We start from the raw sequence: 21,865 nt of genomic DNA on the forward strand, positions 1-21,865 counted from the left end.
TTTCAGTCTCCTTAGAGCCTGTCAAAAATTGCCAATGCTGACTGTATTTCAAGTCATCATGGCGGGGTATTGGGTAAAGTTTTCAATTAGCAATAATCACGCCTCGGATTGACCTCATGGGCTACGATACTGCCACTGCGCAAAGATAACTGTTCAAGTGGGCCAGCTTTTAAGAGCTACCACGTAAGGACACTTTAAGACAGCGGTGAGAAAAAGTTCATGACCATAAGCCATTGCAAAGGATTGTGGGAGGCAATATTCTAATTAGGCCCGCTTCCTCCTACAGGGAAGCTTAAACCCCAACAAATTCCTCGGTCTTCTTATATGGCATCTTGGAATGGTTCCAAACCTATAACAGAGAGTGAGGGCAACCATATCTTGCAGCAAACCTTGTACAATTTTTTTTCTCTCTTTGGAAACGGTTTTGCCAAGATTCTACTACAGCAGCCATTAGGCAGAGTACACAATCCGCTGGTCTACGTTCGTCCCCAAAGTCACACATTTCATGACTCCATCGATAGGAATGACCCTTGCCTAGCACCTGTCTTCTCTTCATCCACACTCAACAGGGCTGAAAGAACATTTGTGGTGGCTTTTTCAAAATTCCATGGTGTTCATTAGTAAGTGCTAGCGACCACCCAGCTATTCCTAAGGTTTGGTCTGATTGTCTCAAGCGGCAATTCACTGCCTTGATCCAGAAAATCTTTTTTTCCCAGAAATTCAATCAAACGTTACGTTCTGTTGGAAGACGTAATATAGGTCTCCAATTCTTTATTTCTTCCATTGCATTGAAGCATACAATAAATCAAAAGAAGTCAGGATAAAAAAATGTAGAAAAAAAAGCTGAAAAGTTAAAATAAAAAGTGAAATTCTGGCTTAAAACTGGTCTCCAGAAAACATAGATAATAAAAATGATCAAGCCTAGGAAATGATTGTCGCTGCCTGCTTGACGTGGAAAGTAAGAGCCAAAGAAGACGGGTGCCGTGGCTGAAATTATCCTTCGTCAGAATTGGTGAAGTTCTCTATTTTTGTCAAACAAGCAAACACAGGGGAAAGCGCGAACGCAGTCCCCCACTACCATAAATTATGCAGTCGAGTTTCCCACATTTGAGGAAATCGCAGAGGTCAACTGGTACAGAGTGCAATGAACCAGCCTGACTCTGGGAGAGCCACCTTAGGGATCATGGCTATTGCTCCCCTGCCAGGTAAGTATGACATGACGGGTACATTCGAAGGCACGCCCGCTGGGAAGCCTTTCCTTTAGGCTGTGGTGAAATAATAAAGCAAGTTAAAAAAAAAAAAAAGCAAATAAATAATCCAAATGATAGAAGGCTACAAAAGATTACCAAACCTCGTGGCTGATCGTTGTTTTCCTTAGCTACCAGTAATTTTAGTGCCTTCAGGTGGTTAGGTGTGAATAATTGAGCTGGATTCAGGGTGCGAAGGAGCAATTTGCATAAAGGCAAATGCTAGGCCAATGAGCCGAAGGATGGGAATTCGTAGCATGGAGTGAGAATAGTGTGCTGCCGGAAACAAGTGAATTCAGTGGGAGAGAAAGGTAAAAGGGAAATGCTAAGAAGCCAGCGGAAGCAATGGTGCAACAGAGCTCAGGAAGAAACAGGAGTCACGTAAGACACGCCCTAGACATGGGGCGCCATAAACTTTTATTAAACCAATCTTTCAGTCTCCTTAGAGCCTGTCAAAAATTGCCAATGCTGACTGTATTTCAAGTCATCATGGCGGGGTATTGGGTAAAGTTTTCAATTAGCAATAATCACGCCTCGGATTGACCTCATGGGCTACGATACTGCCACTGCCCAAAGTTAACTGTTCAAGTGGGCCATCTTTTAAGAGCTACCACGTAAGGACACTTTAAGACAGCGGTGAGAAAAAGTTCATGACCATAAGCCATTGCAAAGGATTGTGGGAGGCAATATTCTAATTAGGCCCGCTTCCTCCTACAGGGAAGCTTAAACCCCAACAAATTCCTCGGTCTTCTTATATGGCATCTTGGAATGGTTCCAAACCTATAACAGAGAGTGAGGGCAACCATATCTTGCAGCAAACCTTGTACAATTTTTTTTCTCTCTTTGGAAACAGTTTTGCCAAGATTCTACTACAGCAGCCATTAGGCAGAGTACACAATCCGCTGGTCTACGTTCGTCCCCAAAGTCACACATTTCATGACTCCATCGATAGGAATGACCCTTGCCTAGCACCTGTCTTCTCTTCATCCACACTCAACAGGGCTGAAAGAACATTTGTGGTGGCTTTTTCAAAATTCCATGGTGTTCATTAGTAAGTGCTAGCGACCACCCAGCTATTCCTAAGGTTTGGTCTGATTGTCTCAAGCGGCAATTCACTGCCTTCATCCAGAAAATCTTTTTTTCCCAGAAATTCAATCAAACGTTACGTTCTGTTGGAAGACGTAATATAGGTCTCCAATTCTTTATTTCTTCCATTGCATTGAAGCATACAATAAATCAAAAGAAGTCAGGATAAAAAAATTATGAAAAAAAAGCTGAAAAGTTAAAATAAAAAGTGAAATTCTGGCTTAAAACTGGTCTCCAGAAAACATAGATAATAAAAATGATCAAGCCTAGGAAATTATTGTCGCTGCCTGCTTGACGTGGAAAGTAAGAGCCAAAGAAGTCGGGTGCCGTGGCTGAAATTATCCTTCGTCAGAATTGGTGAAGTTCTCTATTTTTGTCAAACAAGCAAACACAGGGGAAAGCGCGAACGCAGTCCCCCACTACCATAAATTATGCAGTCAAGTTTCCCACATTTGAGGAAATCGCAGAGGTCAACCGGTACGGAGTGCAATGAACCAGCCTCACTCTGGGAGAGCCACCTTAGAGATCATGGCTATTGCTCCCCTGCCAGGTAAGTATGACATGACGGGTACATTCAAAGGCACGCCCGCTGGGAAGCCTTTCCTTTAGGCTGTGGTGAAATAATAAAGCAAGTTAAAAAAAAAAAAAGAAGAGCAAATAAATAATCCAAATGATAGAAGGCTACAAAAGATTACCAAACCTCGTGGCTGATAGTTGTTTTCCTTAGCTACCAGTAATTTTAGTGCCTTCAGGTGGTTAGGTGTGAATAATTGAGCTGGATTCAGGGTGCGAAGGAGCAATTTGCATAAAGGCAAATGCTAGGCCAATGAGCCGAAGGATGGGAATTCGTAGCATGTAGTGAGAATAGTGTGCTGCCGGAAACAAGTGAATTCAGTGGGAGAGAAAGGTAAAAGGGAAATGCTAAGAAGCCAGCGGAAGGAATGGTGCAACAGAGCTCAGGAAGAAACGGGAGTCACGTAAGACACGCCCTAGACATGGGGCGCCATAAACTTTTATTAAACCAATCTTTCAGTCTCCTTAGAGCCTGTCAAAAATTGCCAATGCTGACTGTATTTCAAGTCATCATGGCGGGGTATTGGGTAAAGTTTTCAATTAGCAATAATCACGCCTCGGATTGACCTCATGGGCTACGATACTGCCACTGCGCAAAGCTAGCTGTTCAAGTGGGCCAGCTTTTAAGAGCTACCACGTAAGGACACTTTAAGACAGCGGTGAGAAAAAGTTCATGACCATAAGCCATTGCAAAGGATTATGGGAGGCAATATTCTAATTAGGCCCGCTTCCTCCTACAGGGAAGCTTAAACCCCAACAAATTCCTCGGTCTTCTTATATGGCATCTTGGAATGGTTCCAAACCTATAACAGAGAGTGAGGGCAACCATATCTTGCAGAAAACCTTGTACAATTTTTTTTCTCTCTTTGGAACCAGTTTTGCCAAGATTCTACTACAGCAGCCATTAGGCAGAGTACACAATCCGCTGGTCTACGTTCGTCCCCAAAGTCACACATTTCATGACTCCATCGATAGGAATGACCCTTGCCTAGCACCTGTCTTCTCTTCATCCACACTCAACAGGGCTGAAAGAACATTTGTGGTGGCTTTTTCAAAATTCCATGGTGTTCATTAGTAAGTGCTAGCGACCACCCAGCTATTCCTAAGGTTTGGTCTGATTGTCTCAAGCGGCAATTCACTGCCTTGATCCAGAAAATCTTTTTTTCCCAGAAATTCAATCAAACGTTACGTTCTGTTGGAAGACGTAATATAGGTCTCCAATTCTTTATTTCTTCCATTGCATTGAAGCATACAATAAATCAAAAGAAGTCAGGATAAAAAAATGATGAAAAAAAAGCTGAAAAGTTAAAATAAAAAGTGAAATTCTGGCTTAAAACTGGTCTCCAGAAAACATAGATAATAAAAATGATCAAGCCTAGGAAATGATTGTCACTGCCTGCTTGATGCGGAAAGTAAGAGCCAAAGAAGACGGGTGCCGTGGCTGAAATTATCCTTCGTCAGAATTGGTGAAGTTCTCTATTTTTGTCAAACAAGCAAACACAGGGGAAAGCGCGAACGCAGTCCCCCACTACCATAAATTATGCAGTCGAGTTTCCCACATTTGAGGAAATCGCAGAGGTCAACTGGTACGGAGTGCAATGAACCAGCCTCACTCTGGGAGAGCCACCTTAGGGATTATGGCTATTGCTCCCCTGCCAGGTAAGTATGACATGACGGGTACATTCAAAGGCACGCCCGCTGGGAAGCCTTTCCTTTAGGCTGTGGTGAAATAATAAAGCAAGTTAAAAAAAAAAAAAGCAAATAAATAATCCAAATGATAGAAGGCTACAAAAGATTACCAAACCTCGTGGCTGATCGTTGTTTTCCTTAGCTACCAGTAATTTTAGTGCCTTCAGGTGGTTAGGTGTGAATAATTGAGCTGGATTCAGGGTGCGAAGGAGCAATTTGCATAAAGGCAAATGCTAGGCCAATGAGCCGAAGGATGGGAATTCGTAGCATGTAGTGAGAATAGTGTGCTGCCGGAAACAAGTGGATTCAGTGGGAGAGAAAGGTAAAAGGGAAATGCTAAGAAGCCAGCGGAAGGAATGGTGCAACAGAGCTCAGGAAGAAACGGGAGTCACGTAAGACACGCCCTAGACATGGGGCGCCATAAACTTTTATTAAACCAATCTTTCAGTCTCCTTAGAGCCTGTCAAAAATTGCCAATGCTGACTGTATTTCAAGTCATCATGGCGGGGTATTGGGTAAAGTTTTCAATTAGCAATAATCACGCCTCGGATTGACCTCATGGGCTACGATACTGCCACTGCGCAAAGCTAGCTGTTCAAGTGGGCCAACTTTTAAGAGCTACCACGTAAGGAAACTTTAAGACAGCGGTGAGAAAAAGTTCATGACCATAAGCCATTGCAAAGGATTATGGGAGGCAATATTCTAATTAGGCCCGCTTCCTCCTACAGGGAAGCTTAAACCCCAACAAATTCCTCGGTCTTCTTATATGGCATCTTGGAATGGTTCCAAACCTATAACAGAGAGTGAGGGCAACCATATCTTGCAGCAAACCTTGTACAATTTTTTTTCTCTCTTTGGAACCAGTTTTGCCAAGATTCTACTACAGCAGCCATTAGGCAGAGTACACAATCCGCTGGTCTACGTTCGTCCCCAAAGTCACACATTTCATGACTCCATCGATAGGAATGACCCTTGCCTAGCACCTGTCTTCTCTTCATCCACACTCAACAGGGCTGAAAGAACATTTGTGGTGGCTTTTTCAAAATTCCATGGTGTTCATTAGTAAGTGCTAGCGACCACCCAGCTATTCCTAAGGTTTGGTCTGATTGTCTCAAGCGGCAATTCACTGCCTTGATCCAGAAAATCTTTTTTTCCCAGAAATTCAATCAAACGTTACGTTCTGTTGGAAGACGTAATATAGGTCTCCAATTCTTTATTTCTTCCATTGCATTGAAGCATACAATAAATCAAAAGAAGTCAGGATAAAAAAATGATGAAAAAAAAGCTGAAAAGTTAAAATAAAAAGTGAAATTCTGGCTTAAAACTGGTCTCCAGAAAACATAGATAATAAAAATGATCAAGCCTAGGAAATGATTGTCGCTGCCTGCTTGATGCGGAAAGTAAGAGCCAAAGAAGACGGGTGCCGTGCAATGAACCAGCCTCACTCTGGGAGAGCCACCTTAGGGATTATGGCTATTGCTCCCCTGCTAGGTAAGTATGACATGACGGGTACATTCAAAGGCACGCCCGCTGGGAAGCCTTTCCTTTAGGCTGTGGTGAAATAATAAAGCAAGTTAAAAAAAAAAAAAGCAAATAAATAATCCAAATGATAGAAGGCTACAAAAGATTACCAAACCTCGTGGCTGATCGTTGTTTTCCTTAGCTACCAGTAATTTTAGTGCCTTCAGGTGGTTAGGTGTGAATAATTGAGCTGGATTCAGGGTGCGAAGGAGCAATTTGCATAAAGGCAAATGCTAGGCCAATGAGCCGAAGGATGGGAATTCGTAGCATGTAGTGAGAATAGTGTGCTGCCGGAAACAAGTGGATTCAGTGGGAGAGAAAGGTAAAAGGGAAATGCTAAGAAGCCAGCGGAAGGAATGGTGCAACAGAGCTCAGGAAGAAACGGGAGTCACGTAAGACACGCCCTAGACATGGGGCGCCATAAACTTTTATTAAACCAATCTTTCAGTCTCCTTAGAGCCTGTCAAAAATTGCCAATGCTGACTGTATTTCAAGTCATCATGGCGGGGTATTGGGTAAAGTTTTCAATTAGCAATAATCACGCCTCGGATTGACCTCATGGGCTACGATACTGCCACTGCGCAAAGCTAGCTGTTCAAGTGGGCCAGCTTTTAAGAGCTACCACGTAAGGACACTTTAAGACAGCGGTGAGAAAAAGTTCATGACCATAAGCCATTGCAAAGGATTATGGGAGGCAATATTCTAATTAGGCCCGCTTCCTCCTACAGGGAAGCTTAAACCCCAACAAATTCCTCGGTCTTCTTATATGGCATCTTGGAATGGTTCCAAACCTATAACAGAGAGTGAGGGCAACCATATCTTGCAGCAAACCTTGTACAATTTTTTTTCTCTCTTTGGAAACAGTTTTGCCAAGATTCTACTACAGCAGCCATTAGGCAGAGTACACAATCCGCTGGTCTACGTTCGTCCCCAAAGTCACACATTTCATGACTCCATCGATAGGAATGACCCTTAACTAGCACCTGTCTTCTCTTCATCCACACTCAACAGGGCTGAAAGAACATTTGTGGTGGCTTTTTCAAAATTCCATGGTGTTCATTAGTAAGTGCTAGCGACCACCCAGCTATTCCTAAGGTTTGGTCTGATTGTCTCAAGCGGCAATTCACTGCCTTCATCCAGAAAATCTTTTTTTCCCAGAAATTCAATCAAACGTTACGTTCTGTTGGAAGACGTAATATAGGTCTCCAATTCTTTATTTCTTCCATTGCATTGAAGCATACAATAAATCAAAAGAAGTCAGGATAAAAAAATGATGAAAAAAAAGCTGAAAAGTTAAAATAAAAAGTGAAATTCTGGCTTAAAACTGGTCTCCAGAAAACATAGATAATAAAAATGATCAAGCCTAGGAAATGATTGTCGCTGCCTGCTTGACGTGGAAAGTAAGAGCCAAAGAAGACGGGTGCCGTGGCTGAAATTATCCTTCGTCAGAATTGGTGAAGTTCTCTATTTTTGTCAAACAAGCAAACACAGGGGAAAGCGCGAACGCAGTCCCCCACTACCATAAATTATGCAGTCGAGTATCACACATTTGAGGAAATCGCAGAGATCAACTGGTACAGAGAGCAATGAACCAGCCTGACTCTGGGAGAGCCACCTTAGGGATCATGGCTATTGCTCCTCTGCCAGGTAAGTATGACATGACGGGTACATTCGAAGGCACGCCCGCTGGGAAGCCTTTCCTTTAGGCTGTGGTGAAATAATAAAGCAAGTTAAAAAAAAAAAAAAGCAAATAAATAATCCAAATGATAGAAGGCTACAAAAGATTACCAAACCTCGTGGCTGATCGTTGTTTTCCTTAGCTACCAGTAATTTTAGTGCCTTCAGGTGGTTAGGTGTGAATAATTGAGCTGGATTCAGGGTGCGAAGGAGCAATTTGCATAAAGGCAAATGCTAGGCCAATGAGCCGAAGGATGGGAATTCGTAGCATGGAGTGAGAATAGTGTGCTGCCGGAAACAAGTGAATTCAGTGGGAGAGAAAGGTAAAAGGGAAATGCTAAGAAGCCAGCGGAAGGAATGGTGCAACAGAGCTCAGGAAGAAACGGGAGTCACGTAAGACACGCCCTAGACATGGGGCGCCATAAACTTTTATTAAACCAATCTTTCAGTCTCCTTAGAGCCTGTCAAAAATTGCCAATGCTGACTGTATTTCAAGTCATCATGGCGGGGTATTGGGTAAAGTTTTCAATTAGCAATAATCACGCCTCGGATTGACCTCATGGGCTACGATACTGCCACTGCGCAAAGCTAGCTGTTCAAGTGGGCCAGCTTTTAAGAGCTACCACGTAAGGACACTTTAAGACAGCGGTGAGAAAAAGTTCATGACCATAAGCCATTGCAAAGGATTATGGGAGGCAATATTCTAATTAGGCCCGCTTCCTCCTACAGGGAAGCTTAAACCCCAACAAATTCCTCGGTCTTCTTATATGGCATCTTGGAATGGTTCCAAACCTATAACAGAGAGTGAGGGCAACCATATCTTGCAGAAAACCTTGTACAATTTTTTTTCTCTCTTTGGAACCAGTTTTGCCAAGATTCTACTACAGCAGCCATTAGGCAGAGTACACAATCCGCTGGTCTACGTTCGTCCCCAAAGTCACACATTTCATGACTCCATCGATAGGAATGACCCTTGCCTAGCACCTGTCTTCTCTTCATCCACACTCAACAGGGCTGAAAGAACATTTGTGGTGGCTTTTTCAAAATTCCATGGTGTTCATTAGTAAGTGCTAGCGACCACCCAGCTATTCCTAAGGTTTGGTCTGATTGTCTCAAGCGGCAATTCACTGCCTTGATCCAGAAAATCTTTTTTTCCCAGAAATTCAATCAAACGTTACGTTCTGTTGGAAGACGTAATATAGGTCTCCAATTCTTTATTTCTTCCATTGCATTGAAGCATACAATAAATCAAAAGAAGTCAGGATAAAAAAATGATGAAAAAAAAGCTGAAAAGTTAAAATAAAAAGTGAAATTCTGGCTTAAAACTGGTCTCCAGAAAACATAGATAATAAAAATGATCAAGCCTAGGAAATGATTGTCGCTGCCTGCTTGATGCGGAAAGTAAGAGCCAAAGAAGACGGGTGCCGTGGCTGAAATTATCCTTCGTCAGAATTGGTGAAGTTCTCTATTTTTGTCAAACAAGCAAACACAGGGGAAAGCGCGAACGCAGTCCCCCACTACCATAAATTATGCAGTCGAGTTTCCCACATTTGAGGAAATCGCAGAGGTCAACTGGTACGGAGTGCAATGAACCAGCCTCACTCTGGGAGAGCCACCTTAGGGATTATGGCTATTGCTCCCCTGCCAGGTAAGTATGACATGACGGGTACATTCAAAGGCACGCCCGCTGGGAAGCCTTTCCTTTAGGCTGTGGTGAAATAATAAAGCAAGTTAAAAAAAAAAAAAGTAAATAAATAATCCAAATGATAGAAGGCTACAAAAGATTACCAAACCTCGTGGCTGATCGTTGTTTTCCTTAGCTACCAGTAATTTTAGTGCCTTCAGGTGGTTAGGTGTGAATAATTGAGCTGGATTCAGGGTGCGAAGGAGCAATTTGCATAAAGGCAAATGCTAGGCCAATGAGCCGAAGGATGGGAATTCGTAGCATGTAGTGAGAATAGTGTGCTGCCGGAAACAAGTGGATTCAGTGGGAGAGAAAGGTAAAAGGGAAATGCTAAGAAGCCAGCGGAAGGAATGGTGCAACAGAGCTCAGGAAGAAACGGGAGTCACGTAAGACACGCCCTAGACATGGGGCGCCATAAACTTTTATTAAACCAATCTTTCAGTCTCCTTAGAGCCTGTCAAAAATTGCCAATGCTGACTGTATTTCAAGTCATCATGGCGGGGTATTGGGTAAAGTTTTCAATTAGCAATAATCACGCCTCGGATTGACCTCATGGGCTACGATACTGCTTCTGCGCAAAGCTAGCTGTTCAAGTGGGCCAGCTTTTAAGAGCTACCACGTAAGGACACTTTAAGACAGCGGTGAGAAAAAGTTCATGACCATAAGCCATTGCAAAGGATTATGGGAGGCAATATTCTAATTAGGCCCGCTTCCTCCTACAGGGAAGCTTAAACCCCAACAAATTCCTCGGTCTTCTTATATGGCATCTTGGAATGGTTCCAAACCTATAACAGAGAGTGAGGGCAACCATATCTTGCAGCAAACCTTGTACAATTTTTTTTCTCTCTTTGGAAACAGTTTTGCCAAGATTCTACTACAGCAGCCATTAGGCAGAGTACACAATCCGCTGGTCTACGTTCGTCCCCAAAGTCACACATTTCATGACTCCATCGATAGGAATGACCCTTGCCTAGCACCTGTCTTCTCTTCATCCACACTCAACAGGGCTGAAAGAACATTTGTGGTGGCTTTTTCAAAATTCCATGGTGTTCATTAGTAAGTGCTAGCGACCACCCAGCTATTCCTAAGGTTTGGTCTGATTGTCTCAAGCGGCAATTCACTGCCTTGATCCAGAAAATCTTTTTTTCCCAGAAATTCAATCAAACGTTACGTTCTGTTGGAAGACGTAATATAGGTCTCCAATTCTTTATTTCTTCCATTGCATTGAAGCATACAATAAATCAAAAGAAGTCAGGATAAAAAAATGATGAAAAAAAAGCTGAAAAGTTAAAATAAAAAGTGAAATTCTGGCTTAAAACTGGTCTCCAGAAAACATAGATAATAAAAATGATCAAGCCTCGGAAATGATTGTCGCTGCCTGCTTGATGTGGAAAGTAAGAGCCAAAGAAGACGGGTGCCGTGGCTGAAATTATCCTTCGTCAGAATTGGTGAAGTTCTCTATTTTTGTCAAACAAGCAAACACAGGGGAAAGCGCGAACGCAGTCCCCCACTACCATAAATTATGCAGTCGAGTTTCCCACATTTGAGGAAATCGCAGAGGTCAACTGGTACGGAGTGCAATGAACCAGCCTCACTCTGGGAGAGCCACCTTAGGGATCATGGCTATTGCTCCCCTGCCAGGTAAGTATGACAAGATGGGTACATTCAAAGGCACGCCCGCTGGGAAGCCTTTCCTTTAGGCTGTGGTGAAATAATAAAGCAAGTTAAAAAAAAAAAAAAAAAAAAGCAAATAAATAATCCAAATGATAGAAGGCTACAAAAGATTACCAAACCTCGTGGCTGATCGTTGTTTTCCTTAGCTACCAGTAATTTTAGTGCCTTCAGGTGGTTAGGTGTGAATAATTGAGCTGGATTCAGGGTGCGAAGGAGCAATTTGCATAAAGGCAAATGCTAGACCAATGAGCCGAAGGATGGGAATTCGTAGCATGGAGTGAGAATAGTGTGCTGCCGGAAACAAGTGGATTCAGTGGGAGAGAAAGGTAAAAGGGAAATGCTAAGAATCCAGCGGAAGGAATGGTGCAACAGAGCTCAGGAAGAAACGGGAGTCACGTAAGACACGCCCTAGACATGGGGCGCCATAAACTTTTTTAAACCAATCTTTCAGTCTCCTTAGAGCCTGTCAAAAATTGCCAATGCTGACTGTATTTCAAGTCATCATGGCGGGGTATTGGGTAAAGTTTTCAATTAGCAATAATCACACCTCGGATTGACCTCATGGGCTACGATACTGCCACTGCGCAAAGTTAACTGTTCAAGTGGGCCAGCTTTTAAGAGCTACCACGTAAGGACACTTTAAGACAGCGGTGAGAAAAAGTTCATGACCATAAGCCATTGCAAAGGATTGTGGGAGGCAATATTCTAATTAGGCCCGCTTCCTCCTACAGGGAAGCTTAAACCCCAACAAATTCCTCGGTCTTCTTATATGGCATCTTGGAATGGTTCCAAACCTATAACAGAGAGTGAGGGCAACCATATCTTGCAGCAAACCTTGTACAATTTTTTTTCTCTCTTTGGAAACAGTTTTGCCAAGATTCTACTAAAGCAGCCATTAGGCAGAGTACACAATCCGCTGGTCTACGTTCGTCCCCAAAGTCACACATTTCATGACTCCATCGATAGGAATGACCCTTGCCTAGCACCTGTCTTCTCTTCATCCACACTCAACAGGGCTGAAAGAACATTTGTGGTGGCTTTTTCAAAATTCCATGGTGTTCATTAGTAAGTGCTAGCGACCACCCAGCTATTCCTAAGGTTTGGTCTGATTGTCTCAAGCGGCAATTCACTGCCTTGATCCAGAAAATCTTTTTTTCCCAGAAATTCAATCAAACGTTACGTTCTGTTGGAAGACGTAATATAGGTCTCCAATTCTTTATTTCTTCCATTGCATTGAAGCATACAATAAATCAAAAGAAGTCAGGATAAAAAAATGATGAAAAAAAAGCTGAAAAGTTAAAATAAAAAGTGAAATTCTGGCTTAAAACTGGTCTCCAGAAAACATAGATAATAAAAATGATCAAGCCTAGGAAATGATTGTCGCTGCCTGCTTGATGTGGAAAGTAAGAGCCAAAGAAGACGGGTGCCGTGGCTGAAATTATCCTTCGTCAGAATTGGTGAAGTTCTCTATTTTTGTCAAACAAGCAAACACAGGGGAAAGCGCGAACGCAGTCCCCCACTACCATAAATTATGCAGTCGAGTTTCCCACATTTGAAGAAATCACAGAGGTCAACTGGTATGGAGTGCAATGAACCAGCCTCACTCTGGGAGAGCCACCTTAGGGATCATGGCTATTGCTCCCCTGCCAGGTAAGTATGACATGACGGGTACATTCAAAGGCACGCCCGCTGGGAAGCCTTTCCTTTAGGCTGTGGTGAAATAATAAAGCAAGTTAAAAAAAAAAAAAAAAGAAGAGCAAATAAATAATCCAAATGATAGAAGGCTACAAAAGATTACCAAACCTCGTGGCTGATCGTTGTTTTCCTTAGCTACCAGTAATTTTAGTGCCTTCAGGTGGTTAGGTGTGAATAATTGAGCTGGATTCAGGGTGCGAAGGAGCAATTTGCATAAAGGCAAATGCTAGGCCAATGAGCCGAAGGATGGGAATTCGTAGCATGTAGTGAGAATAGTGTGCTGCCGGAAACAAGTGGATTCAGTGGGAGAGAAAGGTAAAAGGGAAATGCAAGGAAGCCAGCGGAAGGAATGGTGCAACAGAGCTCAGGAAGAAACGGGAGTCACGTAAGACACGCCCTAGACATGGGGCGCCTTAAACTTTTTTTAAACCAATCTTTCAGTCTCCTTAGAGCCTGTCAAAAATTGCCAATGCTGACTGTATTTCAAGTCATCATGGCGGGGTATTGGGTAAAGTTTTCAATTAGCAATATTCACGCCTCGGATTGACCTCATGGGCTACGATACTGCCACTGCGCAAAGCTAGCTGTTCAAGTGGGCCAGCTTTTAAGATCTACCACGTAAGGACACTTTAAGACAGCGGTGAGAAAAAGTTCATGACCATAAGCCATTGCAAAGGATTGTGGGAGGCAATATTCTAATTAGGCCCGCTTCCTCCTACAGGGAAGCTTAAACCCCAACAAATTCCTCGGTCTTCTTATATGGCATCTTGGAATGGTTCCAAACCTATAACAGAGAGTGAGGGCAACCATATCTTGCAGCAAACCTTGTACAATTTTTTTTCTCTCTTTGGAAACAGTTTTGCCAAGATTCTACTACAGCAGCCATTAGGCAGAGTACACAATCCGCTGGTCTACGTTCGTCCCCAAAGTCACACATTTCATGACTCCATCGATAGGGATGACCCTTGCCTAGCACCTGTCTTCTCTTCATCCACACTCAACAGGGCTGAAAGAACATTTGTGGTGGCTTTTTCAAAATTCCATGGTGTTCATTAGTAAGTGCTAGCGACCACCCAGCTATTCCTAAGGTTTGGTCTGATTGTCTCAAGCGGCAATTCACTGCCTTGATCCAGAAAACCTTTTTTTCCCAGAAATTCAATCAAACGTTACGTTCTGTTGGAAGACGTAATATAGGTCTCCAATTCTTTATTTCTTCCATTGCATTGAAGCATACAATAAATCAAAAGAAGTCAGGATAAAAAAATGATGAAAAAAAAGCTGAAAAGTTAAAATAAAAAGTGAAATTCTGGCTTAAAACTGGTCTCCAGAAAACATAGATAATAAAAATGATCAAGCCTAGGAAATGATTGTCGCTGCCTGCTTGATGTGGAAAGTAAGAGCCAAAGAAGACGGGTGCCGTGGCTGAAATTATCCTTCATCAGAATTGGTGAAGTTCTCTATTTTTGTCAAACAAGCAAACGCAGGGGAAAGCGCGAACACAGTCCCCCACTACCATAAATTATGCAGTCGAGATTCCCACATTTGAGGAAATCGCAGAGGTCAACTGGTACGGAGTGCAATGAACCAGCCTCACTCTGGGAGAGCCATCTTAGGGATCATGGCTATTGCTCCCCTGCCAGGTAAGTATGACATGACGGGTACATTCAAAGGCACGCCTGCTGGGAAGCCTTTCCTTTAGGCTGTGGTGAAATAATAAAGCAAGTTAAAAAAAAAAAAAAAAGAAGAGCAAATAAATAATCCAAATGATAGAAGGCTACAAAAGATTACCAAACCTCGTGGCTGATCGTTGTTTTCCTTATCTACCAGTAATTTTAGTGCCTTCAGGTGGTTAGGTGTGAATAATTGAGCTGGATTCAGGGTGCGAAGGAGCAATTTGCATAAAGGCAAATGTTAGGCCAATGAGCCGAAGGATGGGAATTCGTAGCATGTAGTGAGAATAGTGTGCTGCCGGAAACAAGTGGATTCAGTGGGAGAGAAAGGTAAAAGGGAAATGCAAGGAAGCCAGCAGAAGGAATGGTGCAACAGAGCTCAGGAAGAAACGGGAGTCACGTAAGACACGCCCTAGACATGGGGTGCCATAAACTTTTTTTAAACCAATCTTTCAGTCTCCTTAGAGCCTGTCAAAAATTGCCAATGCTGACTGTATTTCAAGTCATCATGGCGGGGTATTGGGTAAAGTTTTCAATTAGCAATAATCACGCCTCGGATTGACCTCATGGGCTACGATACTGCCACTGCGCAAAGTTAACTGTTCAAGTGGGCCAGCTTTTAAGAGCTACCACGTAAGGACACTTTAAGACAGCGGTGAGAAAAAGTTCATGACCATAAGCCATTGCAAAGGATTATGGGAGGCAATATTCTAATTAGGCCCGCTTCCTCCTACAGGGAAGCTTAAACCCCAACAAATTCCTCGGTCTTCTTATATGGCATCTTGGAATGGTTCCAAACCTATAACAGAGAGTGAGAGCAACCATATCTTGCAGCAAACCTTGTACAATTTTTTTTCTCTCTTTGGAAACAGTTTTGCCAAGATTCTACTACAGCAGCCATTAGGCAGAGTACACAATCCGCTGGTCTACGTTCGTCCCCAAAGTCACACATTTCATGACTCCATCGATAGGAATGACCCTTGCCTAGCACCTGTCTTCTCTTCATCCACACTCAACAGGGCTGAAAGAACATTTGTGGTGGCTTTTTCAAAATTCCATGGTGTTCATTAGTAAGTGCTAGCGACCACCCAGCTATTCCTAAGGTTTGGTCTGATTGTCTCAAGCGGCAATTCACTGCCTTGATCCAGAAAATCTTTTTTTCCCAGAAATTCAATCAAACGTTACGTTCTGTTGGAAGACGTAATATAGGTCTCCAATTCTTTATTTCTTCCATTGCATTGAAGCATACAATAAATCAAAAGAAGTCAAGATAAAAAAATGATGAAAAAAAAGCTGAAAAGTTAAAATAAAAAGTGAAATTCTGGCTTAAAACTGGTCTCCAGAAAACATAGATAATAAAAATGATCAAGCCTAGGAAATGATTGTCGCTGCCTGCTTGATGTGGAAAGTAAGAGCCAAAGAAGAAGGGTGCCGTGGCTGAAATTATCCTTCATCAGAATTGGTGAAGTTCTCTATTTTTGTCAAACAAGCAAACACAGAGGAAAGCGCGAACGCAGTCCCCCACTACCATAAATTATGCAGTCGAGTTTCCCACATTTGAGGAAATCGCAGAGGTCAACTGGTACGGAGTGCAATGAACCAGCCTCACTCTGGGAGAGCCACCTTAGGGATCATGGCTATTGCTCCCCTACCAGGTAAGTATGACATGACGGGTACATTCAAAGGCACGCCCGCTGGGAAGCCTTTCCTTTAGGCTGTGGTGAAATAATAAAGCAAGTTAAAAAAAAAAAAAGCAAATAAATAATCCAAATGATAGAAGGCTACAAAAGATTACCAAACCTCGTGGCTGATCGTTGTTTTCCTTAGCTACCAGTAATTTTAGTGCCTTCAGGTGGTTAGGTGTGAATAATTGAGCTGGATTCAGGGTGCGAAGGAGCAATTTGCATAAAGGCAAATGCTAGGCCAATGAGCCGAAGGATGGGAATTCGTAGCATGTAGTGAGAATAGTGTGCTGCCGGAAACAAGTGAATTCAGTGGGAGAGAAAGGTAAAAGAGAAATGCTAAGAAGCCAGCGGAAGGAATGGTGCAACAGAGCTCAGGAAGAAACGGGAGTCACGTAAGACACGCCCTAGACATGGGGCGCCATAAACTTTTATTAAACCAATCTTTCAGTCTCCTTAGAGCCTGTCAAAAATTGCCAATGCTGACTGTATTTCAAGTCATCATGGCGGGGTATTGGGTAAAGTTTTCAATTAGCAATAATCACGCCTCGGATTGACCTCATGGGCTACGATACTGCCACTGCGCAAAGCTAGCTGTTCAAGTGGGCCAGCTTTTAAGAGCTACCACGTAAGGACACTTTAAGACAGCGGTGAGAAAAAGTTCATGACCATAAGCCATTGCAAAGGATTATGGGAGGCAATATTCTAATTAGGCCCGCTTCCTCCTACAGGGAAGCTTAAACCCCAACAAATTCCTCGGTCTTCTTATATGGCATCTTGGAATGGTTCCAAACCTATAACAGAGAGTGAGGGCAACCATATCTTGCAGCAAACCTTGTACAATTTTTTTTCTCTCTTTGGAAACAGTTTTGCCAAGATTCTACTACAGCAGCCATTAGGCAGAGTACACAATCCGCTGGTCTACGTTCGTCCCCAAAGTCACACATTTCATGACTCCATCGATAGGAATGACCCTTGCCTAGCACCTGTCTTCTCTTCATCCACACTCAACAGGGCTGAAAGAACATTTGTGGTGGCTTTTTCAAAATTCCATGGTGTTCATTAGTAAGTGCTAGCGACCACCCAGCTATTCCTAAGGTTTGGTCTGATTGTCTCAAGCGGCAATTCACTGCCTTGATCCAGAAAATCTTTTTTTCCCAGAAATTCAATCAAACGTTACGTTCTGTTGGAAGACGTAATATAGGTCTCCAATTCTTTATTTCTTCCATTGCATTGAAGCATACAATAAATCAAAAGAAGTCAGGATAAAAAAATGATGAAAAAAAAGCTGAAAAGTTAAAATAAAAAGTGAAATTCTGGCTTAAAACTGGTCTCCAGAAAACATAGATAATAAAAATGATCAAGCCTAGGAAATGATTGTCGCTGCCTGCTTGATGTGGAAAGTAAGAGCCAAAGAAGACGGGTGCCGTGGCTGAAATTATCCTTCGTCAGAATTGGTGAAGTTCTCTATTTTTGTCAAACAAGCAAACACAGGGGAAAGCGCGAACGCAGTCCCCCACTACCATAAATTATGCAGTCGAGTTTCCCACATTTGAGGAAATCGCAGAGTTCAACTGGTACGGAGTGCAATGAACCAGCCTCACTCTGGGAGAGCAACCTTAGGGATCATGGCTATTGCTCCCCTGCCAGGTAAGTATGACAAGATGGGTACATTCAAAGGCACGCCCGCTGGGAAGCCTTTCCTTTAGGCTGTGGTGAAATAATAAAGCAAGTTAAAAAAAAAAAAAAAGCAAATAAATAATCCAAATGATAGAAGGCTACAAAAGATTACCAAACCTCGTGGCTGATCGTTGTTTTCCTTAGCTACCAGTAATTTTAGTGCCTTCAGGTGGTTAGGTGTGAATAATTGAGCTGGATTCAGGGTGCGAAGGAGCAATTTGCATAAAGGCAAATGCTAGACCAATGAGCCGAAGGATGGGAATTCGTAGCATGGAGTGAGAATAGTGTGCTGCCGGAAACAAGTGGATTCAGTGGGAGAGAAAGGTAAAAGGGAAATGCTAAGAAGCCAGCGGAAGGAATGGTGCAACAGAGCTCAGGAAGAAACGGGAGTCACGTAAGACACGCCCTAGACATGGGGCGCCATAAACTTTTTTAAACCAATCTTTCAGTCTCCTTAGAGCCTGTCAAAAATTGCCAATGCTGACTGTATTTCAAGTCATCATGGCGGGGTATTGGGTAAAGTTTTCAATTAGCAATAATCATGCCTCGGATTGACCTCATGGGCTACGATACTGCCACTGCGCAAAGTTAACTGTTCAAGTGGGCCAGCTTTTAAGAGCTACCACGTAAGGACACTTTAAGACAGCGGTGAGAAAAAGTTCATGACCATAAGCCATTGCAAAGGATTGTGGGAGGCAATATTCTAATTAGGCCCGCTTCCTCCTACAGGGAAGCTTAAACCCCAACAAATTCCTCGGTCTTCTTATATGGCATCTTGGAATGGTTCCAAACCTATAACAGAGAGTGAGGGCAACCATATCTTGCAGCAAACCTTGTACAATTTTTTTTCTCTCTTTGGAAACAGTTTTGCCAAGATTCTACTACAGCAGCCATTAGGCAGAGTACACAATCCGCTGGTCTACGTTCGTCCCCAAAGTCACACATTTCATGACTCCATCGATAGGAATGACCCTTGCCTAGCACCTGTCTTCTCTTCATCCACACTCAACAGGGCTGAAAGAACATTTGTGGTGGCTTTTTCAAAATTCCATGGTGTTCATTAGTAAGTGCTAGCGACCACCCAGCTATTCCTAAGGTTTGGTCTGATTGTCTCAAGCGGCAATTCACTGCCTTGATCCAGAAAATCTTTTTTTCCCAGAAATTCAATCAAACGTTACGTTCTGTTGGAAGACGTAATATAGGTCTCCAATTCTTTATTTCTTCCATTGCATTGAAGCATACAATAAATCAAAAGAAGTCAGGATAAAAAAATGATGAAAAAAAAGCTGAAAAGTTAAAATAAAAAGTGAAATTCTGGCTTAAAACTGGTCTCCAGAAAACATAGATAATAAAAATGATCAAGCCTAGGAAATGATTGTCGCTGCCTGCTTGATGTGGAAAGTAAGAGCCAAAGAAGACGGGTGCCGTGGCTGAAATTATCCTTCGTCAGAATTGGTGAAGTTCTCTATTTTTGTCAAACAAGCAAACACAGGGGAAAGCGCGAACGCAGTCCCCCACTACCATAAATTATGCAGTCGAGTTTCCCACATTTGAAGAAATCACAGAGGTCAACTGGTACGGAATGCAATGAACCAGCCTCACTCTGGGAGAGCCACCTTAGGGATCATGGCTATTGCTCCCCTGCCAGGTAAGTATGACATGACGGGTACATTCAAAGGCACGCCCGCTGGGAAGCCTTTCCTTTAGGCTGTGGTGAAATAATAAAGCAAGTTAAAAAAAAAAAAAAGCAAATAAATAATCCAAATGATAGAAGGCTACAAAAGATTACCAAACCTCGTGGCTGATCGTTGTTTTCCTTAGCTACCAGTAATTTTAGTGCCTTCAGGTGGTTAGGTGTGAATAATTGAGCTGGATTCAGGGTGCGAAGGAGCAATTTGCATAAAGGCAAATGCTAGGCCAATGAGCCGAAGGATGGGAATTCGTAGCATGTAGTGAGAATAGTGTGCTGCCGGAAACAAGTGAATTCAGTGGGAGAGAAAGGTAAAAGGGAAATGCTAAGAAGCCAGCGGAAGGAATGGTGCAACAGAGCTCAGGAAGAAACGGGAGTCACGTAAGACACGCCCTAGACATGGGGCGCCATAAACTTTTTTAAACCAATCTTTCAGTCTCCTTAGAGCCTGTCAAAAATTGCCAATGCTGACTGTATTTCAAGTCATCATGGCGGGGTATTGGGTAAAGTTTTCAATTAGCAATAATCATGCCTCGGATTGACCTCATGGGCTACGATACTGCCACTGCGCAAAGTTAACTGTTCAAGTGGGCCAGCTTTTAAGAGCTACCACGTAAGGACACTTTAAGACAGCGGTGAGAAAAAGTTCATGACCATAAGCCATTGCAAAGGATTGTGGGAGGCAATATTCTAATTAGGCCCGCTTCCTCCTACAGGGAAGCTTAAACCCCAACAAATTCCTCGGTCTTCTTATATGGCATCTTGGAATGGTTCCAAACCTATAACAGAGAGTGAGGGCAACCATATCTTGCAGCAAACCTTGTACAATTTTTTTTCTCTCTTTGGAAACAGTTTTGCCAAGATTCTACTACAGCAGCCATTAGGCAGAGTACACAATCCGCTGGTCTACGTTCGTCCCCAAAGTCACACATTTCATGACTCCATCGATAGGAATGACCCTTGCCTAGCACCTGTCTTCTCTTCATCCACACTCAACAGGGCTGAAAGAACATTTGTGGTGGCTTTTTCAAAATTCCATGGTGTTCATTAGTAAGTGCTAGCGACCACCCAGCTATTCCTAAGGTTTGGTCTGATTGTCTCAAGCGGCAATTCACTGCCTTGATCCAGAAAATCTTTTTTTCCCAGAAATTCAATCAAACGTTACGTTCTGTTGGAAGACGTAATATAGGTCTCCAATTCTTTATTTCTTCCATTGCATTGAAGCATACAATAAATCAAAAGAAGTCAGGATAAAAAAATGATGAAAAAAAAGCTGAAAAGTTAAAATAAAAAGTGAAATTCTGGCTTAAAACTGGTCTCCAGAAAACATAGATAATAAAAATGATCAAGCCTAGGAAATGATTGTCGCTGCCTGCTTGATGTGGAAAGTAAGAGCCAAAGAAGACGGGTGCCGTGGCTGAAATTATCCTTCGTCAGAATTGGTGAAGTTCTCTATTTTTGTCAAACAAGCAAACACAGGGGAAAGCGCGAACGCAGTCCCCCACTACCATAAATTATGCAGTCGAGTTTCCCACATTTGAAGAAATCACAGAGGTCAACTGGTACGGAATGCAATGAACCAGCCTCACTCTGGGAGAGCCACCTTAGGGATCATGGCTATTGCTCCCCTGCCAGGTAAGTATGACATGACGGGTACATTCAAAGGCACGCCCGCTGGGAAGCCTTTCCTTTAGGCTGTGGTGAAATAATAAAGCAAGTTAAAAAAAAAAAAAAGCAAATAAATAATCCAAATGATAGAAGGCTACAAAAGATTACCAAACCTCGTGGCTGATCGTTGTTTTCCTTAGCTACCAGTAATTTTAGTGCCTTCAGGTGGTTAGGTGTGAATAATTGAGCTGGATTCAGGGTGCGAAGGAGCAATTTGCATAAAGGCAAATGCTAGGCCAATGAGCCGAAGGATGGGAATTCGTAGCATGTAGTGAGAATAGTGTGCTGCCGGAAACAAGTGAATTCAGTGGGAGAGAAAGGTAAAAGGGAAATGCTAAGAAGCCAGCGGAAGGAATGGTGCAACAGAGCTCAGGAAGAAACGGGAGTCACGTAAGACACGCCCTAGACATGGGGCGCCTTAAACTTTTATTAAACCAATCTTTCAGTCTCCTTAGAGCCTGTCAAAAATTGCCAATGCTGACTGTATTTCAAGTCATCATGGCGGGGTATTGGGTAAAGTTTTCAATTAGCAATATTCACGCTACGGATTGACCTCATGGGCTACGATACTGCCACTGCGCAAAGCTAGCTGTTCAAGTGGGCCAGCTTTGAAGAGCTACCACGTAAGG

At 42.8% G+C, this 21,865-nt stretch overlaps 26 non-coding genes across 26 annotated transcripts; all 26 read right to left on the minus strand.

Moving 5' to 3' along the window:
- Positions 1-6: 6 nt before the first annotated feature.
- On the minus strand, positions 7-147 carry LOC134591927 (U4 spliceosomal RNA). Its single transcript, XR_010088625.1, has one exon. It is a non-coding gene; the product is annotated as a U4 spliceosomal RNA (small nuclear RNA).
- Positions 148-1,046: 899 nt separating this feature from the next.
- LOC134590782 (U1 spliceosomal RNA) lies at positions 1,047-1,213 on the minus strand. The gene has a single exon (XR_010087656.1). It is a non-coding gene; the product is annotated as a U1 spliceosomal RNA (small nuclear RNA).
- A 471-nt stretch (positions 1,214-1,684) lies between these two features.
- LOC134593354 (U4 spliceosomal RNA) lies at positions 1,685-1,825 on the minus strand. The gene has a single exon (XR_010089848.1). It is a non-coding gene; the product is annotated as a U4 spliceosomal RNA (small nuclear RNA).
- Positions 1,826-2,724: 899 nt separating this feature from the next.
- On the minus strand, positions 2,725-2,891 carry LOC134590479 (U1 spliceosomal RNA). Its single transcript, XR_010087397.1, has one exon. It is a non-coding gene; the product is annotated as a U1 spliceosomal RNA (small nuclear RNA).
- Positions 2,892-3,366: 475 nt separating this feature from the next.
- Positions 3,367-3,507, minus strand: LOC134592306 (U4 spliceosomal RNA). Its single transcript, XR_010088951.1, has one exon. It is a non-coding gene; the product is annotated as a U4 spliceosomal RNA (small nuclear RNA).
- Positions 3,508-4,406: 899 nt separating this feature from the next.
- On the minus strand, positions 4,407-4,573 carry LOC134590596 (U1 spliceosomal RNA). Its single transcript, XR_010087496.1, has one exon. It is a non-coding gene; the product is annotated as a U1 spliceosomal RNA (small nuclear RNA).
- A 470-nt stretch (positions 4,574-5,043) lies between these two features.
- Positions 5,044-5,184, minus strand: LOC134592307 (U4 spliceosomal RNA). Its single transcript, XR_010088952.1, has one exon. It is a non-coding gene; the product is annotated as a U4 spliceosomal RNA (small nuclear RNA).
- A 1,380-nt stretch (positions 5,185-6,564) lies between these two features.
- Positions 6,565-6,705, minus strand: LOC134592308 (U4 spliceosomal RNA). Its single transcript, XR_010088953.1, has one exon. It is a non-coding gene; the product is annotated as a U4 spliceosomal RNA (small nuclear RNA).
- An 899-nt stretch (positions 6,706-7,604) lies between these two features.
- On the minus strand, positions 7,605-7,771 carry LOC134591539 (U1 spliceosomal RNA). The gene has a single exon (XR_010088305.1). It is a non-coding gene; the product is annotated as a U1 spliceosomal RNA (small nuclear RNA).
- Positions 7,772-8,242: 471 nt separating this feature from the next.
- Positions 8,243-8,383, minus strand: LOC134592309 (U4 spliceosomal RNA). Its single transcript, XR_010088954.1, has one exon. It is a non-coding gene; the product is annotated as a U4 spliceosomal RNA (small nuclear RNA).
- An 899-nt stretch (positions 8,384-9,282) lies between these two features.
- LOC134590597 (U1 spliceosomal RNA) lies at positions 9,283-9,449 on the minus strand. Its single transcript, XR_010087497.1, has one exon. It is a non-coding gene; the product is annotated as a U1 spliceosomal RNA (small nuclear RNA).
- A 470-nt stretch (positions 9,450-9,919) lies between these two features.
- Positions 9,920-10,060, minus strand: LOC134593639 (U4 spliceosomal RNA). Its single transcript, XR_010090093.1, has one exon. It is a non-coding gene; the product is annotated as a U4 spliceosomal RNA (small nuclear RNA).
- Positions 10,061-10,959: 899 nt separating this feature from the next.
- Positions 10,960-11,126, minus strand: LOC134589905 (U1 spliceosomal RNA). The gene has a single exon (XR_010086910.1). It is a non-coding gene; the product is annotated as a U1 spliceosomal RNA (small nuclear RNA).
- A 476-nt stretch (positions 11,127-11,602) lies between these two features.
- LOC134593440 (U4 spliceosomal RNA) lies at positions 11,603-11,743 on the minus strand. Its single transcript, XR_010089923.1, has one exon. It is a non-coding gene; the product is annotated as a U4 spliceosomal RNA (small nuclear RNA).
- Positions 11,744-12,642: 899 nt separating this feature from the next.
- LOC134591468 (U1 spliceosomal RNA) lies at positions 12,643-12,809 on the minus strand. Its single transcript, XR_010088243.1, has one exon. It is a non-coding gene; the product is annotated as a U1 spliceosomal RNA (small nuclear RNA).
- A 478-nt stretch (positions 12,810-13,287) lies between these two features.
- LOC134593613 (U4 spliceosomal RNA) lies at positions 13,288-13,428 on the minus strand. Its single transcript, XR_010090070.1, has one exon. It is a non-coding gene; the product is annotated as a U4 spliceosomal RNA (small nuclear RNA).
- An 899-nt stretch (positions 13,429-14,327) lies between these two features.
- On the minus strand, positions 14,328-14,494 carry LOC134591117 (U1 spliceosomal RNA). The gene has a single exon (XR_010087941.1). It is a non-coding gene; the product is annotated as a U1 spliceosomal RNA (small nuclear RNA).
- Positions 14,495-14,972: 478 nt separating this feature from the next.
- On the minus strand, positions 14,973-15,113 carry LOC134592811 (U4 spliceosomal RNA). Its single transcript, XR_010089383.1, has one exon. It is a non-coding gene; the product is annotated as a U4 spliceosomal RNA (small nuclear RNA).
- Positions 15,114-16,012: 899 nt separating this feature from the next.
- On the minus strand, positions 16,013-16,179 carry LOC134591109 (U1 spliceosomal RNA). The gene has a single exon (XR_010087934.1). It is a non-coding gene; the product is annotated as a U1 spliceosomal RNA (small nuclear RNA).
- Positions 16,180-16,649: 470 nt separating this feature from the next.
- Positions 16,650-16,790, minus strand: LOC134592310 (U4 spliceosomal RNA). Its single transcript, XR_010088955.1, has one exon. It is a non-coding gene; the product is annotated as a U4 spliceosomal RNA (small nuclear RNA).
- Positions 16,791-17,689: 899 nt separating this feature from the next.
- On the minus strand, positions 17,690-17,856 carry LOC134591206 (U1 spliceosomal RNA). Its single transcript, XR_010088017.1, has one exon. It is a non-coding gene; the product is annotated as a U1 spliceosomal RNA (small nuclear RNA).
- A 471-nt stretch (positions 17,857-18,327) lies between these two features.
- On the minus strand, positions 18,328-18,468 carry LOC134591984 (U4 spliceosomal RNA). Its single transcript, XR_010088675.1, has one exon. It is a non-coding gene; the product is annotated as a U4 spliceosomal RNA (small nuclear RNA).
- An 899-nt stretch (positions 18,469-19,367) lies between these two features.
- LOC134591339 (U1 spliceosomal RNA) lies at positions 19,368-19,534 on the minus strand. The gene has a single exon (XR_010088132.1). It is a non-coding gene; the product is annotated as a U1 spliceosomal RNA (small nuclear RNA).
- A 470-nt stretch (positions 19,535-20,004) lies between these two features.
- On the minus strand, positions 20,005-20,145 carry LOC134591985 (U4 spliceosomal RNA). Its single transcript, XR_010088676.1, has one exon. It is a non-coding gene; the product is annotated as a U4 spliceosomal RNA (small nuclear RNA).
- Positions 20,146-21,044: 899 nt separating this feature from the next.
- LOC134591340 (U1 spliceosomal RNA) lies at positions 21,045-21,211 on the minus strand. The gene has a single exon (XR_010088133.1). It is a non-coding gene; the product is annotated as a U1 spliceosomal RNA (small nuclear RNA).
- Positions 21,212-21,682: 471 nt separating this feature from the next.
- LOC134593860 (U4 spliceosomal RNA) lies at positions 21,683-21,823 on the minus strand. Its single transcript, XR_010090281.1, has one exon. It is a non-coding gene; the product is annotated as a U4 spliceosomal RNA (small nuclear RNA).
- Between the last annotated feature and the right edge of the window lie 42 nt (positions 21,824-21,865).

This window comes from Pelobates fuscus, chromosome 2 (assembly GCF_036172605.1).
Source record: "Pelobates fuscus isolate aPelFus1 chromosome 2, aPelFus1.pri, whole genome shotgun sequence".
In the NCBI taxonomy this organism is placed as follows: Eukaryota; Metazoa; Chordata; class Amphibia; order Anura; family Pelobatidae; genus Pelobates; species Pelobates fuscus.